The sequence below is a fragment of the Falco peregrinus genome, chromosome 3, assembly GCF_023634155.1.
Source record: "Falco peregrinus isolate bFalPer1 chromosome 3, bFalPer1.pri, whole genome shotgun sequence".
Taxonomy (NCBI): domain Eukaryota; kingdom Metazoa; phylum Chordata; class Aves; order Falconiformes; family Falconidae; genus Falco; species Falco peregrinus.
In genome coordinates this window covers 8,832,231-8,849,343 of record NC_073723.1, presented here as the reverse complement: position 1 = coordinate 8,849,343, position 17,113 = coordinate 8,832,231, and positions in this window count along the sequence as shown.

Here is a 17,113-nt window from a genome sequence, read left to right as displayed (position 1 = left end):
AATTTTATCTGGCTTCTGTGTGGCTAATAGGCTCACCAGTAATTCCCCAAGGGAAATGCTTTTTTTGTACTTGAATAAGAAATGTGGGATACAAAATTTGGAATTATTGTATTTTAACAATTGATGTCACGATCCTCTCTGGTTTCTAATATAAATGAAAGAATGTCACAATTTATGAAATAAGAAAATGCAATAGAGAAATTATAGGAAAGTGATGTAATTTGCAAGTAGAATACCATATCAAAGTCAGTGAGACAGCAAATACATAGCTCTTTGCTTAGTCATATTTTCCCTGCTGCTGATGAATTTGCCTACCTGGTGGTGTGGTAGCTGGACCGACCTCTTATTAGGATGCTTAGTACTAATTAAAATTTTAAAAGATCTCTCTGCTTCATGACGTGCCGTACTAATTCCTGGCCAGGCAATCAGAATATGACATAATGAGCAACTGGACACTTTTTAAAAAAAGTTCTGTGTGATTTTTCTCAAGGACTAGATCAAATGAAAGTAGAATGAGGTTTGACTACTTAGATATTTTATTCAGACAGTCATTTCATAAAGCTGATAGTGGTCACAGTTTCTTTCAGACAGTCAAGCAATAGCCATAGTCAAACCAAAGACAAAAATAGTTCTCTTTCCATATGTACTTAGAATGCTTGTTCATAAATTCTTTCACATCCATTCATATACTTAAGCAGATGACCCTCCCCCGAAAGCATTTCTTTGTTGTTTGCCTTGTGTGCGAAACCTTTTTTTCCCTGTTCTGATATTGGTGAATTATCCTTTTTATCTTCTGTTCCTTACTTAAGAAGGAACAAACCTAAAACAACTAAACCCCCACTTTTACTATAGTAACTGCTTACTTCCAATATATTTTCCCTCTTCCTTTTTTTTTTTAAAGTTATATTTCTAATGTCTCGTCACATTCTCAAAGCATATAAATGTGTATAAATTGCAGCATTCAAAGTAAAAAAAACCCAAAAAGCTTATAACAAGACTGCAGTTTGAAAAATAAATTGAATGCTTTTTCTGTCACTGGCTTTTTTGTATTTGTGTAATTATTATTAATATATTTTTACTACTTATTTTTCATCTTGCTTGTTCGTGGTAGTGTTTTCCAATAAAATGTATTTGAGGTACCAAAACCCCTGAAAAGACAGGATTTCAAACGGCACCAGAAAATGATCCTGCCAACCTGATTATCTCTTCTATGTATTGAGGAAAAATCATCCTCAGACATCCTGGGGGATCCTGGACAAAGTCCCCTCTTCCCAAAGCTCTAAAATGGGACTGTTGCTTGAGGCAAATTCAGGGAGGGCTGGGACATGGGTAGGGAATTAAAAATCCCCGCTAGAGTCCATATTGACAGGAAAAATGCTCTATTTCTACCAAAATGCGAATGGACACTGAGTAGTAGGACAGGAAAAAAACCCTTTCAAGTCTGTCTTTTTAGAGAAGGAGCACACATTTCAGAGAAAGTTATTTAAATCTTAGAGAACGTAACAAAACCAGCCAGCACTTTTAGAGAGGAGTATCTGCCTTTACAGGCACATTTTTTATAGACTGATCGCCAGCAGAACTCACCCATCTTGAAAGGCAGGAACCCTGCTGGTTACCAGCGGCAATAGATCAAGGGAGCGTTTCATAACTGCCAGATTCGGAGGTTTGAAGCTTAACCTTCAGTACAGGACCACAAGTGTGATTTGGATTAGCTCCTAGCAATAGTCAAACCTGGTATGCTAAATGCAGCTATATCTAAAATATGTATGGAAAGTGGCTGAGTTCCAAAGCATAGTCATCAAGTGATCCTGAATTGCTCAGCTTTTGTGATCATTGGTAAGTTAAAGAAAACATACATTCATCACCTAAAAATAAATTAAACAAAAAAGAGAAAGCAAATAGAAAAAAAAAAATATACAAACTACTTGTGATTCCTTTTGTGACATCTAGGGCTGCAGCTGCAGTGTGGCTAATATATAAAAAATACTGAATTCTTTTGTCAGTTTTGTTTGCTTTTGAGAGGGGAGGGGAATGGAGGATTCTGTTGATTTTTCCTGAAAAGATTTAATTCAATGTCCAGTGAGCAATGGGGCTGGAAGGTAGAGCCATCAGTAAAGGCAGGAGTGCTGCAGCCAGCACTTAAATTTGCTTGGGTTAATGTGGAAGATCATCCACGTGCTTGAGACTTGTGACATATAAATATAGATCTGTAACATCAGCTACCAATGATTTTATTTCCTGTTCTATTTTCTTTCTTATTTTTTTAATTCTATTTATGAAACATGGAAAATGTGGTCAGCACTGAATGAGATTAACTTTGTGTTGTCAATTGAAGTGACTGATACAGGATTGTAACCACTGCTAGTCCTGTCTGTAGCCAATGGACAGAAAAAGGTTCTTCTAGAGGAGAATTCAGATCTTAGTGAGCCATATCCATACCTGTGTCTCTCTTGGGACCCATAAGTGCTTGTTTTCCCTGTTCGGTGGAGAAAATAATGAAATGAATGACAACTCCCAGTGGCTGAAACAGTTCAGGTAGCAAGTCTATTCTCATATCAATACCCGGAAAAGGAATCATTGCTGTATTTCTAAAGATTTAAAAGGAAGAAAAATGCTGAAATGGTTCAGATGATGGTTTTCACCTGAGGACAGAGAAGGCAAGTCCTAACCTAAGGACTAGTAAACATGAGAATGGATTGCAACTTCTCTATCGAAAAGTTTAATAAACCAAGGCACATGTGATCTCTGTTACTTTTATAAAAGCAAACATTTTGAAACAGTTTGTTTTAAAAATTTTATATATTAATTTTAAATTCTTCTAAATATTTTGTATTGTTCTGAAGTGTTTTCTCAAGGTCTTTTGAAACACTGTGCTTGTGATAGTAATGTAGGACTCTTTTGAAACATGAAATTACAGCTCCTGATCCTGGAACCAGAGGCAGTCAGTTGAAATCAGATTTTTCATTATTTTGTGACCTATGTTCATGTCTATACCTGTTTCATAAGGATATTTCACTAGAACTGTCTGAAGATTTTCTCTAAGCTGTTTGTAGAGCAAAAAGCTTGATTTTGTGAGAATGAAAATTTCTAGAGAAAAAAAATACTGCAAATTTGAAAATCATCAAGTAAGAAAAGTAGTAATAAATCTGCCATCCTTTAGTTTCAGTAGATTCAGAAGAATAAATCACTGTTTTAGAAGATGTGGATAAAGATATCTGTGCTTTTTTCTCATTTTCAGTAAGCTGTACCTTATTTCATATCTTTACCAGTGATCTTTAAGCAGGAATAAATAACTGTTAGAATGTGAAAGTATGGAAATTATTTTCACAGTTTCATCATTAGCAATGATCATCTAAAACATATGGAATGTACTCCCTCTCTAACAAAATGAGAATGAATAATGAACTGGATTTATAGGAAGAACTACTTCAGCAATGTACAGACACACATTTTTATGGGGCCTGCAGATGAAATGCTGAAGAATTTTTTTCTTCCTATTGCTCAGATTGGCAGCTAATTAGTATCATTTATAGGAGGGAGAGGAAAGGATGAGGAAATTCCGGATATTTGAAGAAAGAGCAAATTAGCCTTCTGTATGCCTGGAATTATCTTTTAAATTATGCTAACAAGCTGAGGAAACCAGAATCCTCTGCCTTCACCTTAAGGACAGTATGGAAAGTGAGCATGGCAGTTTTCCTACTCAGTTTTGCCAATGTGTCTTAAAAGAGGGCAAGTGTGCAATAAGCTCTCAAATTCAGCTTGTAGTGTCCTACATGGTTGACTGAGGTGGCAATCTTGATGCATATACTATGAGATGAGATCAGCAGCTTTGGAATCTAAGGCTTCAGGTACTATGAGTTGTAATAGATTTTTTTAACTTTCTACCACTACCCTGCACAGAAATGTATAGATTTCTGAAAACAAATTATATCTGTGATGGGTATATGGAATTCAACATTAACATATGTTAAAGTTCAGGGACCATAAAAATCACCTTTTCTCATACAGAGATGGTGTAGCTGAAATGCAATGGAAGCCTACAAAACAATTCCTTGATACTAAAAAGGTTGTTTTCTCCAGTCTTTTGAAGGGGGGCAGGCAGAGAGGGTTTATTTCTCCCTCTTTTTGTTTTTCGTTTTCGTCCTTTCTCAATAAAGTTAGGGCCAAGAGAAAAGAGGAAAGCCATAAAAAGATGCAATTTTCAAAATAATTCTCAATATGCTATAAGGACCATATCTTGCCAAATGTTTTAAACACTTTATTTTGGAGCATATTCTTCTCAAGCTATAGTCATGCATCCTGTGCTAGATGTGGGTGCTTCAGTAAAGAAGATACCAAGACCCATCTGTACTTGAGTATTTATGACCACTTTTCATGAAAATTACTATGTGCATGGATTCAAAAGAATAGCTGTTCATGTAAGCAGTACCTAACTATGTTGAGTCAATACAATTCAGGTAGACAAAACATACTAACAGAAGAAATAAAATACATTTTTCCTGAAGTTAGGGAGTAGAGTAGGCTATTACATGAATTCCAAGTTCCACACTTGCAATAACTATGATTTTGCTAAAATTATATATGCTATACATTATGCATTTCTGAAGTATAGTAATCTGCTACCACATTGCTATGATTGTACAGGTTTATCATTTTGTATTAAAATTTGGTGAGTCTTATAGGAGTTAAATAGAATTCTCTGTACAAGTATTTGAAGTACATGGTATGTTCTTCAGAATTTGGTTTCTATCCACTATGGCAGGGGAAGTAAAGCTTATTTTCGGGTTTTTGCTATCTCTTTCTAATCTAATGAAAATTAAGCTGCAAATGTATATTTACGTTGATCTAGTGGATGTCAAACTCATATCTACATAGAAAATCAGCAGCGATGAATTCTTGCTGGATGATGTATGTCAAATTGCTACACAGAAACTGGATATTAAGAAGTATTTTCTGGAGTTGTCCATCTCTGTTTTCAGCTCACAGAATGTTCTGGTTATTCCACTATTTCAGCTATTAACAGAAACTCTATTTATGTGTAATTATTCTTGTTCCTGAGTGGGAAGTATGATAGATGGAAATGTGAATGCAGTTTTGATGATTTAAGCCAAAATCTCCAGACTGGAGTCTCACATAAACATTTTAAAGCTGAAGAATTTATCCTAACATAATAGGGTTATTAAACTATATAAGAATTAATCTAAGCATAAGCTGTCAAAATAATAATTCTGATTTGACCACATATACAAAGGAAAAAGCATTTCTTGAAGTGTTGTGATGGTCTCTTCCAGTCCAATGCCTAGTTTGAAAGTATGACAGTACACAAAAGGAAATGAGGACGTTCAACTTTTTTTTTTTATATATATATATATCTCAGAAAGCTCCATTTCAGTAGAACTGAGAAGCCTATTCCTTTTTGAACTAAATAAATTGTTCTGTAATGCAAACTCTGCAAAGCTTAGTGATCTGGACCCAAACTGCTCTTAAGACAGTGTTTAGAACTCTGCCATAAAAACTTAAACCCAGACATCACAGCTTTTATTTATTCTGTATTTTACAATATGGCTTTACATTTTTTTGAGATGAAAAGAACAGGAAAAACCTTCAAGTGTATACATTCTTGAGAGATATAAATCAAATCAGAAGACTAAAGGATTAAAAGATATTAATCTTATTACTGTTACAATGGGACCACAAAGTATTCCAGAAATCAACATTGTGATTTCTGAGTGAAACTGGAGAACAACTCTCAGAATACATAATGGGATATATAGATAATAATGAAAAAGAACTTAAATGTCGGTACAACAGACAGAAAGAGAAGAAGCTTTTGAACTCACTAACCTTGAATGCAACTTTACTTCAAAAGCAACTTGTCTACAGGAAAAAATTATGCCTGGGTGAAATAGCATTTGAATTTAAAGTAGATTATGTATTATTGAACAAGTATCCTTATAAATATTTTTGCTACAGAACAACCAGGGATTTTTTTTTTTTTCTCATTCTGAAGTAGAATGAGATAAATCAGAACAGTCATTCTTGTTCTAGAATGAGACTATGGGAACTCATCAACAATGGCTTTCTCCTTGCTGATCTACCTTGGCTCCTTGTCTGGAAACGTATTTTGGGCCACAATTTTTGCCAATCTCTTTATGTGCATGGAAGCACATGTCTCCCTCTGCTGAGGCAGCAAACCTGACTAGTTACCAAGTTGTTCATTAGAGGAAGAAGAGATACATTGTCTTTATTGCAATTTCTGGTCTCACCTGAGGCAAAGATAGCACCCATGTGATGACTGGTTGAGGTTATTTCACTTGTTTCTGTACTATGTATTCTTACCAGCTCTCCTTACACCCAGGTCCCAGGAACTTCATCTTCTTTTTTTTTCTTTTTTTGGTTTTTTTCCTGACTATGTAAAATAACTGAATTCATGGTTAAAATGGAAAGACATAATACAACACTTGCAACTGAAGTTACAGTAGTAATTATCTAGTAGCTAACTATTTTAATCTTCACATTAAAAAAGCCTTTCTGCCCCTCTTTTCTTGAAATCAAGCATCTTTCTTGTCTCTCCCCCAAATTTCACAAGCAAACAAGCATATAGAAAATCAATATATTACACTGGGTCATTGCTGGAAGACCTCCACGTTTGTCAGATACTGAGTTTTTCAAAGTTTCTAATAACTCATTTCAAACAATAGCATTGATCTGAGCTGTACTGTCTTATTTCAAAGCCATGGTGTGGTGTATAAAGTTGATATTACTTCCTCAGAATGCCATCATGAGGACCTGAAATGTTTTTGAGCATAGACTTTCTGACTTGGTAAGTTTTAAATTGCTAGATATCTGTACAGAGGTACAAGAAGAAAAAAAAAAAAAAAGGTAAAAAACCCCCGCAATTATTTATATTTTTTTCTTAGCAGTAGCTGATTCTCAGAGAAAAGTCCATATTGTGGTGTGTAGTGGCTCTGTGCAGACTAATCAAATCCTTTTGTGTCCAGGCTTAAGGATACATGTAGAAGTCCAGACCCTCAGCTATGGTAAACTGCTGTAACTCCATCAAAATCAATGTGCTCAAACTAAGTAAGTTAAGCACAGCACACCTTCCTTTCTTCTTGCTTTCTATATACCCTAAAACAAAGGTGAGCATGTTAAAGAAATGACTGTTGAAAAGAAGGCTGGAGTTTGCATAATCAGGCCTTATTTACAAGTAGAATATGTTTCCTATCTTACTGATTAAGGGAAAGGTTTAGCAAACAAAATAAACAGGATTTTTTCCACAAAACTCTAGCTAGAAAAGTTCTAGGGACTTTTTGTTTCAATTTCGAGACTGTAATTAATTATTTATTTTTTTTTCTTAATTCCATGTAGGTTTGTTCCTGCTGATAACATGATCTATTGTTCTCTGAGCTATGGTGAGATTGCCATCCCTTAAACAGACAGCACTTATTGGAAATTAAACCTCTACTAATGTATTATAATTATTGCTTCAGAGTAATTTGCTGCTCCAGCAGGGAGTCAGAGCTAATCTGATGGTAACATTTCTTCTGTGGAGCTGTTAATATTTCTTCTATGCTGAATATGCACATAATGGATCTAGCCTGAGGCTGATTAATGATCTTGGTGCTGGAACAGTGATTTGTAGCTAAACCAGCCCTCACTGGAAGAGATTCAGTGTTACTTCAGTCAATACTGTTAAATAAGTGTAAACAGTGACTTTGGTTAGTGCAAACGTAATCTAGTAAAGTGTGAGAGAGGCAATAAACTGAAGTAAATACGGGAACTTCTGCCACTCATGCATTTCATTTGTACATGGAACAAATCACAAAACCCAAACAAATGGGAAAGAAAAACCAACCAACGACAACAGTCCAATGTTCACTGCTCAAAAATTAAAACCTGTGGTACCACTTCTGTGAACTGCTGTTTCCTAAACAACGTAAAAAGGAAATTGATAAGTATGGATAAAAGAAATTTGTATTTCTTCTTCGCTTATAGACATAAACATGAAGCTGAAGAGTAAGTTCAGTAAGGGGTTAAAATCTAAGCAAAACATAAGTAGAACATTGATGTTTTGAGCCCATTGGAACGCCCTTTATCCTTGTAAATTCGTATTTCAGAGTACAGATGTTTATAATACTATATCATGATGTTAATTAACTGTAGCTAGATCTCATGGATATAAATATAAGAGAAAAAGAAATTATGGTCACCTCCAACTACAAGTTTTTGAAGAGTTTATTTTCATCTATTATTCCATGTGTCTGTAACACAACCCCTTGAAAAATTAAGGGGGAAAAAAATTAAAATAATTTCAAAGCTTGAAATATGATTACATTTGTTTAGTTACTGCCTATGATAACCCTAAAATTTTGTACTCTGAATTAAAATGAAAAGTTTCATTTTACTTGAACTACCATAACTTTCTCATTAGGAAACCTAAATCAGATTGTAGTTTTGGATTAGTAGTTTATTTTCCAGATCTCTTTATTTTCAGTCTGTTTCTTTTTCTTGAGAGATTTCACAAATTTTCATGCAGTCAGTAAATTTTAATATGTAAATACTTAGCTGGGTATAACAGTTTATGGGATCAGAAGGACAGATGCTATCAGCAATAGCAAACAGCTATATTTTCTTTGCTGAGACAACCTTGCTTACCTAAAAGCTTGGTTCCTGTGCCCTAGATTAACTGAAAGCTAGTTTTAATCTTTAAAGATCTAAAGACAGATAAAGTTCTTGACTCTCGAAAGACAGATTCAGTTCTTGGCTCAAATTCTGGATTTTATTTTTAAGCTATTTTGTATGATTTTTTTTTAACTCACATTTTTTGCTCACATTTTTTAGAAACCTAAATAATTTTACTTTTTAAATTCATAGTGTACCTAATCAATCAGTGTGTAAGACTACAAAACACTGTTATAATAACACATAAATCTTCTAGTCTTTATGTAATAAATCATCTTTCCTATCCAAATTACAATTTCTGTATATAGAAGTGTCTTGCACTTCCATATAGAGACATGCCAGACATGTCTGAACCAGTGTATTTTTAGCTACTGGTATGTGAGTATATAGTAGAAGAAATTAAATTTAGCAGTTTTTAACCAGATGAACTAAGAAGAAAATACATAAATACAACTAACTGAGAAACGCAGTTCAAGTGCCTTGGCAGAGGGTAATAGCTGGAAGATTTAAGAATTTCCCGAGAAGAATGTAAGTATGTGGCTTTCTGTTATGTGCATAGAGATGAACAAAAAGTTGCTTGCAACACTTCTAGTTATGTTGTTTTCCTTCCTTCTTAGTTACCTTCCGTGGTAAATTTCTTAGAAGCATTCCTAGCAGTGGGGTTCATTGTAAGTCTGGGATCACAGAGGAGAAACAAAATCCTTTCCAGGGTCTTGTTTGTATGTAAAGCTGGACCCAGCCTCTTAACTCAACTCTGCTCATAAGTAAAATCAAGTTTCAGTTTTTATATCACATACTTGGGTAAAACGAGCAAAAAACATCAGCTTTGAATATCCGACATCTCTTTTTCCTTTCTAAAAAAGTGCTATTTTCATTAACATCTCTGCTTTTATATACAAGTATTGAATATTAAATATATTGTTTAAACTCTTTTCCTTATTGATTATATAGTTCAGCTGCTATAAGCAGGAAATGAAATCCATCTTTTAAGAAACATGTAGCCTGGTAGCTATGTAAATAAAATATTGCCATCACTAGTAGCAATGTGCTAATGTTGTAATAGTTCTGCAAGACCTCAGGGCCAGGGCGCACCTGTCTTGGTTTGTCCAGGCTTCCTCAGGTTTCCCAGAATCTTTGTTTTAGCCTGTTTTTCTGTATTGGTAATCATAGAGCAATCAGATGATTACTGCCTAATTTATTTCAGTTTTGCTTAGCTTTGAAAAACTGCATCTTATGCCCATTGTAATCATGTTCATATATTTTGGTAGGCAGTAAGCAGTGAAAGTGTGCAATTACTCTGTGTTGAATGAACTGTCACATTAGAATAACAGTGTGGTGGAGTAGACACATATGATGATAGCAGAAGACTTGCAGTTTGAGCATAGAGTCAGGATAGAACCAGAAGCTATGAACAACTCTTAAATGAGATCAGAATACGACCTTTTCAGATGGGCAAAACCAGCTTTAGGGGTAACAGAGCAAAGCAGAAACATCCTATGTATGCCAAAAATATCAGCACAGTAATTTCAGATGCAACATGACCACCAAAGGGGCAAAGATGGGTGTAGTTGCTCACATGAGGCATCCAAATAACACAAATTTGCCAGAAAGAGAGCAGGATAAGCACAAGGGACCACAAATAGGTGCAACATCCTCCTGAGTACATGAAAAATGTGGCAAAACAAACAAAACCAAGATAAGCAGAACTAGAACCAGAGAAGACTACCATTTGGGGAGTGAGGCAACTGCCTGAAAACTTCTGATGAACTCTCAAGCCTGACCACCAGAACCCTGCTGACAAAGAGCCACGAAGGACCACAGACATAGGGCTCACTATACTGAATCAGCTCAAACTGTTAAATGCTTACAGCTAATTTAATGTCATTGTTAATAGTGTTGTACATGGAGTGACTATTAATAAATAATGACACTGAAATTATAAGGGAAAAGCTGTATCAGCTGAACGTTCACAAATCCATGGGGATTCTTCCCAAAGTACTGAAGGAGCTAGCGGACGACATGGCAGGACCCCTGTCGATCATCTACCAAAGGGACCTGGGGAGGTCCCTGCTGACTGGAACCTAGCCAGCATTATTCCAGTTTACAAGGAGGGTGTGAGGGAAGACCCAGGGAACTACAGACCTGTCAGTCTAACCTCAGTTCCTGGAAAAATTATGGAGAAGATTATACTGGGTACTACTGAAAGGCATTTAAAGAACAATATAGTCATCAGGAACAGGCGACACGTGTTCACAAACAGCAAGTCCACTTTCACTCATTTGGTATGCTTCTATGGTAAGGTCACCCACCCAGTGCGTGAAGTTTTTTCGGGATTTTAGTAAGACCTTTGATACCGTCCGTTTCACATCATCCTTCTGGACAAGTTGTCCAGCTGGGAGATGTGCAGATTCACAGTCTGCTGGGGCAAGAACTGGCTGGAGGGAGGGCAGGGCTCCAAGGGTTATGGTGAAAGGGGCTACATTTGGCTGGTCCCTGGTCACCAGCAGTGTTCCTCAGGGTTCAATTCTAGGGACGGTTCTGTTCAATGTATTTATCAATGAGGTGGATGCAGGGGTTGACTGCCTCATTAACAAGTCTGTTGACGGTTCCAAACTGGGAGGTGCTGTTGACTCTTTGGAGGGACAAGAAGCCTTGCAGAGGGATCTAGATTGGAGCACTGGGCAATGATTAATGGGATGAACTTTAACAAGTCCAAATGCTGGATTCTGCACCTGGGACGGAGTAATGATGGGCACAAGTAGAAACTGGGAGAGGAGTGGCTGGAGAGCAGCCCTGCAGAAAGGGATCTGGGGATGCTGGCTGACAGCAGGCTCAGTATGAGCCAGCAGCGTCTCCTGGCAAGCAGGAGGGGAAACTGCATCCTGGGGTGCCTCAAACACAGTGTAACCAGCTGACCAAAAGAGGTGATTATCCTGCTGTCTTAGCGTTGGTGAGGCCTCACCTTGAATACCGTGTGCAGTTCTGGGCCTCAGCGTTTAAGGAGCATGTCAAGGTACTCAATTGGATCCAGAGGAGGGCAATAAAGGTAGTGCAAGGGCTGGAAGGAATGTCCTATGAGTAGAGCGGCTAAGGAGTTTGGGCTTCTCTAGTTTGGAGAAGAGGAGGCTGAGGGGCAACCTCATTGCTCTCCACGGCTTCTTGGGGAGGAGAAAGGGAGAAGGAGGTGCTGAGCTCTTCTCCCTGGTATTCAGTGATAGGATGCACGGGAATGGTTCAAAGCTGCAGCAGGGGAGGTTTACACTGGACATTGGGAAGCATTTCTTTACTGAGAAGGTGGTCAAACACTGGAACAGGCTTCCCAGAGAGGTGGTCAGTGCCCCAAGCCTGTCAGTGTTGAAGAGGTGTTTGGACAATACCCTTAACGACATGCTTTAACTTGTGATCAGACCTGAATTGGTCAGGCAGTTGGACTAGATGATCCTTGTAGGTACTTCCAACTGAAATAGTCTAGTCTATTCTGTTCTATCCTATCCTATTCTATTCTATCCTATCCCAATTCTTTTATATTCTAATAAGTATGAAATAACTGTTAACAAGTCTACTGTTAATGAAAGATCTTAGTAAAGTAAAATTTTTAAAGTTTAATATTAGCACGTGGTGTCAGTCTTCTAGATATTCCCATATTAGTAATCTCTGATTCTCTAGTTGATAAATATCTACATATATTCATGTTTAACATGAATAAATAAGTGGTTGTTCCTGTATGAACAATGTTTGAGCCTTTATGCATAATACTAGCCTGGCTGGTCATTAACAGTGGTTTCTCTTCAGTGTCATTAAGAAGGCTTCAATAAAGATGATAAGATTTATACAATGTTATAAAGTTTATTAAATAATTACTGGTTAGGCATAAATAAGATCACACAAATGAGAAAGTATAGGTAAAAAAACCCACCCAACTAATTTGAAGCAACACTTCAAAGAAAATAGAAAATGATGAAACAATATAATATAAATATCTTTTCTGAGATGGCAGAATTTTCCATTCTTATGAAATAACACATTTCATTATAAAGGATCTTAAACTAATGGGAGTGAGATGGTGAAGAACAATGAAGATAAGAAGGTATCAATGGACAAAGTTTTTTACCAGTTTGTAATATATTTCATAAACAAAGAAGGCAACTCTGTAATTGGATCTTGATTGGATGGGAGAGCACTAGAATTAACTCAGTGAAGTTGCAGACAACTGAGAAGTCCTGAAGGACACTGTAAATGTATCAGAAAGTTCTCTTTCTTTCAGTTCATTACTGGTCCATGTCCTACAGTGTTAAATATGTTGAAATATATTTTAAAAATTTACCTAGTAAAAAAAAAATATTTTTAAAGAAACCAGTTATAGAATATATTGTAATCTCATTTACAACCTCCTCTTCCACTATCTCTGTAAGAAATTACTTTCACCTGCATGCTGCCAACTATCGAATTTTATGGGCATGGCATTAGAAAGGTGGTATGAAAATAGGGTATGAACTGACATCTTCTCTTAACTCATCTAAAAAGGAATCTCAGAGGAGCATGTGCCTTAAAGAAAGACCATTTCTTCCTCAGGGATTGCCATACCATACTGGGGGGTGTTGCACTTTTTTTGGTTTTCTTTTACCTGGTGATGACACATGGATGTTTCCACATCATGCACCAGCCTTTACTTCAGTCCAGCACAGGAAGGAATAAGGCTAGCAATTTCACCTCTACTCATCCTCCTTGGGAGTGATTGTTCCCCAGAAAATACTGGGAAAGGATCATTTCACAGCCTAGAAAAACTAATGAGCTGCAATTTGTCTGGCTTCTGTGATTCATTCTCAATATTGATGTAGGGTAGTTTCCTGAATCTTATCTACATAAACTCAAATTAACAAGACTAGAAGTAATATTTTATGTTAGCCCTGAATTTCTTCCTAGGTTATTGGTGAATTCAGTAATGGAGAGAGGTTAAACTAGCATAGCACTTCAGAAAGAATATTACTACTCAAGTAAATATTACAGTGAAACCTGTCACAGAATGATACCTATTACTATTGCACTCCTTTCCAGATGAAACTGAAAAACAGGTTAAATTGCCAGGAAGAAAATATTCAAGGTGACATAATGTAAATGGACTAAGTGCATACTGTTTCTGGTCGGTTTAAAGCTAGAGACAGATTTTGTAATCTGTAGAGAAAACAAATTTCTGATAGAAAACAAGTTTTGACTGCTCAATTAGGTAGCAACACTCCTTTGAAATTAAAGTATCACTATGCTTATCTAGTAGCGCAGTCTCAATACACATTTACTAATATGAATTTCAAGGCTAAGAGACACTGGGTTTTATTTCATTTCACTTAAATAAACAACTTAGAAAAATGTTCTGTTATTTTGCTACAGAATTTGAAAGCCTTCATTTCCAGTAATGAAACCAAGCTGACCAGAATTATGAAGCAACAAAGAATAGCTCAATTATACTAATAGTTTTAAAAGTTTTGAGTTAGATATGAGAGAGTGGAAGTGTAGCGGATTATACTTATGCACTAAAGCATCTCTTCTTTAGCTTGCAGTTTCTAGGAAAAACTTTCTGCAAATTCCGTATCCTCCAGAATATTGTTCCAAGCCTGCCTTTCACCACTGTTGGACAGATGGTAGTTGATGACAGTGGAGAAAACAAGTCACAAGAATTTCTAATATGGAAGTGTTTTTCTCAGTAAACAAAAACTTCTGATGTGATAGCCAGATGTGCTCTCCCCACCCAGGAGGAGAGACAAGACAAACAAGATGATAACAAAGCAACAATAATAATAACCTGTGATGTGTGGCTAGTAATGGCCTCTGTTGTGTCTGTTTATTTTGTCTTTGATATACTCTTCTCCTTGAGAGGGACTTGTGCATTCTGCGAGAGAAATATATAAACTATGCATTGAAGCGAAAGATAATACAGTGAATTGACTTGCAAAGTAGTGATGCAGATATGAATGAGGTGTGAGAACCTGAACCTTCCCTTGCGTAAAAGAAACCAACATAGAAAGCAAAGGAAAAGGAAGCTTTGGATGTGATCATTAAGAAGCTTTCTTTCAATGCCGAGACAATGGAGCAAGTCTCTTGCACAGTCCAGATACCAGTTTCTTAAACTGGCCTTAGATTTCCCCATTATCTGATCATAGAATGGATTTTTTAATCAAAACTGTGTAATACAGACTCATTTAAAAAAAAAAAAAAAAACAAATAATCTTAACTTACTTCAAAATAATATTAAGACTGGAAAATTACAAAATATTAAAAGCAGAACTGTTCAAATTATTATTTTCCACCTTGCACACACTATGACATTATCACATAAAGGTGTTTTCCACAATATCACTGTCTCATCTAATGAATGGGGTATTTACTTCATACATCTCTTTCTTACTATTTCTTCAAAGTTTTATGAGATAATGAAATACTGGTATCAGCATTTCCGTAATGTGAAATGGACATAGAATTTCATTTTATGACTGTGAAAATAACAAGATTGTCAGAAGTATCTAGCAAGTATCATCAACTGTATGATTTTTCAGAATGCTTCTCATAATAACCTCAAAGGTTTAAAACACAGCTCTGGGTAACTTCAGGTTTTATGTGTCAGGGCTTCTGCAAAGCAGTCAATTTAAGTATTCAGAAATGAATGATATCTAGTTGTTAAAAGTCCCATTCAACTAAGTTTTTCAGAATCATATTTAAAAAGTCAGTGACTGAGACAGAGAGAAACAATCGTTTATGATGGCTTTGACAATGCATCTTTCACTGTCTCAAGCAAATGTATTAAAATGCTGCAATAAATTCTTTAACCTTTTCCACTAATCTGACTAATCTCTAAAGAAGTTTGTAAAATTATTTGCAAAATAAAAAGTATTCCAATAAAACGGCATATTTAATCTTAACCTGAAATAAATGCACAAAACAAACACAGAAACAACTGAGCAACTGCATTTCCATATTTTCCAAGTTAAAAAATCATAGTGACTAGATTTTCCGTAGTTTTTATTCACAGAATGATTCAGGCTGGAAGGGATGTCCAAGCAGGGTCAGATACAGGGTCAGATGAGGTTGCCCAGGGATTTATCCAGTTCTGTCTTTGAGAACTCCAAGAACAGAGGCTAAACAATGTCTCTGGGAAAGGTGCTCCACTGCAGGACTGTCCTCAGGGTGATTCCCCCCACACTTCTTATAGTCAAACTGATCCTCTCTTATTTCTCCTTTTTTGTGTTGGCTCTCATCCTACCATGGGGCACTGCTGTCAAGAGCCTAGATCCATCTGCTCAGTAATGCCCTCACAGGTGTCAGGGGTTGCTGTTAGGTCATCCCGAAGCCATCCCTCCAGGCTGAACAAGCCTATATCCCTCACCCTCTCCTCACAGGACAAGTGCTCTAGACCGTGGCCAGCCTGGGGGTCCTTCTGTTGAATCCACTCAGGTCTATCAGTGTCATCCGTCTCTTGGGAGCCTAAAATTGGACTCAGTATCCTGACATCCTCTCATGACTCCTGAGTAACAGCCACAAACCTATCATTTAATAAAAAAATCAGGTCGTTGAGGCATTAAACTTGGTAAATATTACCCATGGCAAATACTGGTTTAGTATAGATTTTTCTAAACTCTCAATAAGTAATTGGGCCTGCTTTTGCATAACAAAATAGTCAGATAAATTTACTTATTCCATGTACCTCATCAATGTCCCAAATAAGAAAAACATTTCCAATTTATAGATTTTGTGGGATGCAAGCAGATCTATTAATGCTCCATTAAACAAGTATACACTTAAGTGAGTCTAGTGCCTGATACCCTGAGTTTAGTTGGTGTTACCTTGGACAAAAACAAGAACAGTTAATGCAAGTGGCACATATGACTACCAAAATTAAGCAGCTGTTTTACCAAGAGATTAATGTTTAATAATGCACTGCACTGAATTTAGATTTATTGAAAAATACCCACTTCACAATATAATGGCTGACATACATTAATTGAAGTAGAAAAATCGGTTTTGTAAAATTTTATTCAAGATTCTGATCTCAGTTAAACAAAGATAAATCTACCAGTGGGATGGGATATACACATGTATCGCTAAAAGGTCAGTTTTCTGATCCAAGTAATTTCACGGTACTTCCAGAATTGTACAACTAAAATCTCCTCTCAAGACAATTTAATCTCATTCAGAGCAACCATAATTTGAAAGGTGCAAGAAGCAAGGACATTTAAGCTTTATGTTATTTTCAAATTCAGGACTTAGAAATTCATACTAAATATTGAGAATTTAGGGTAAGTTAATTCAGTGGTCAAATGTAGAAATGCCATATATGGATATTTAGAACCTGTCTTCAGACTCCAAAATGTATAAGCATTTGATGGAAAAGAGACTGATTAGAGACAATGCGATATACCAAGAGAAAGGGCACTTTGGA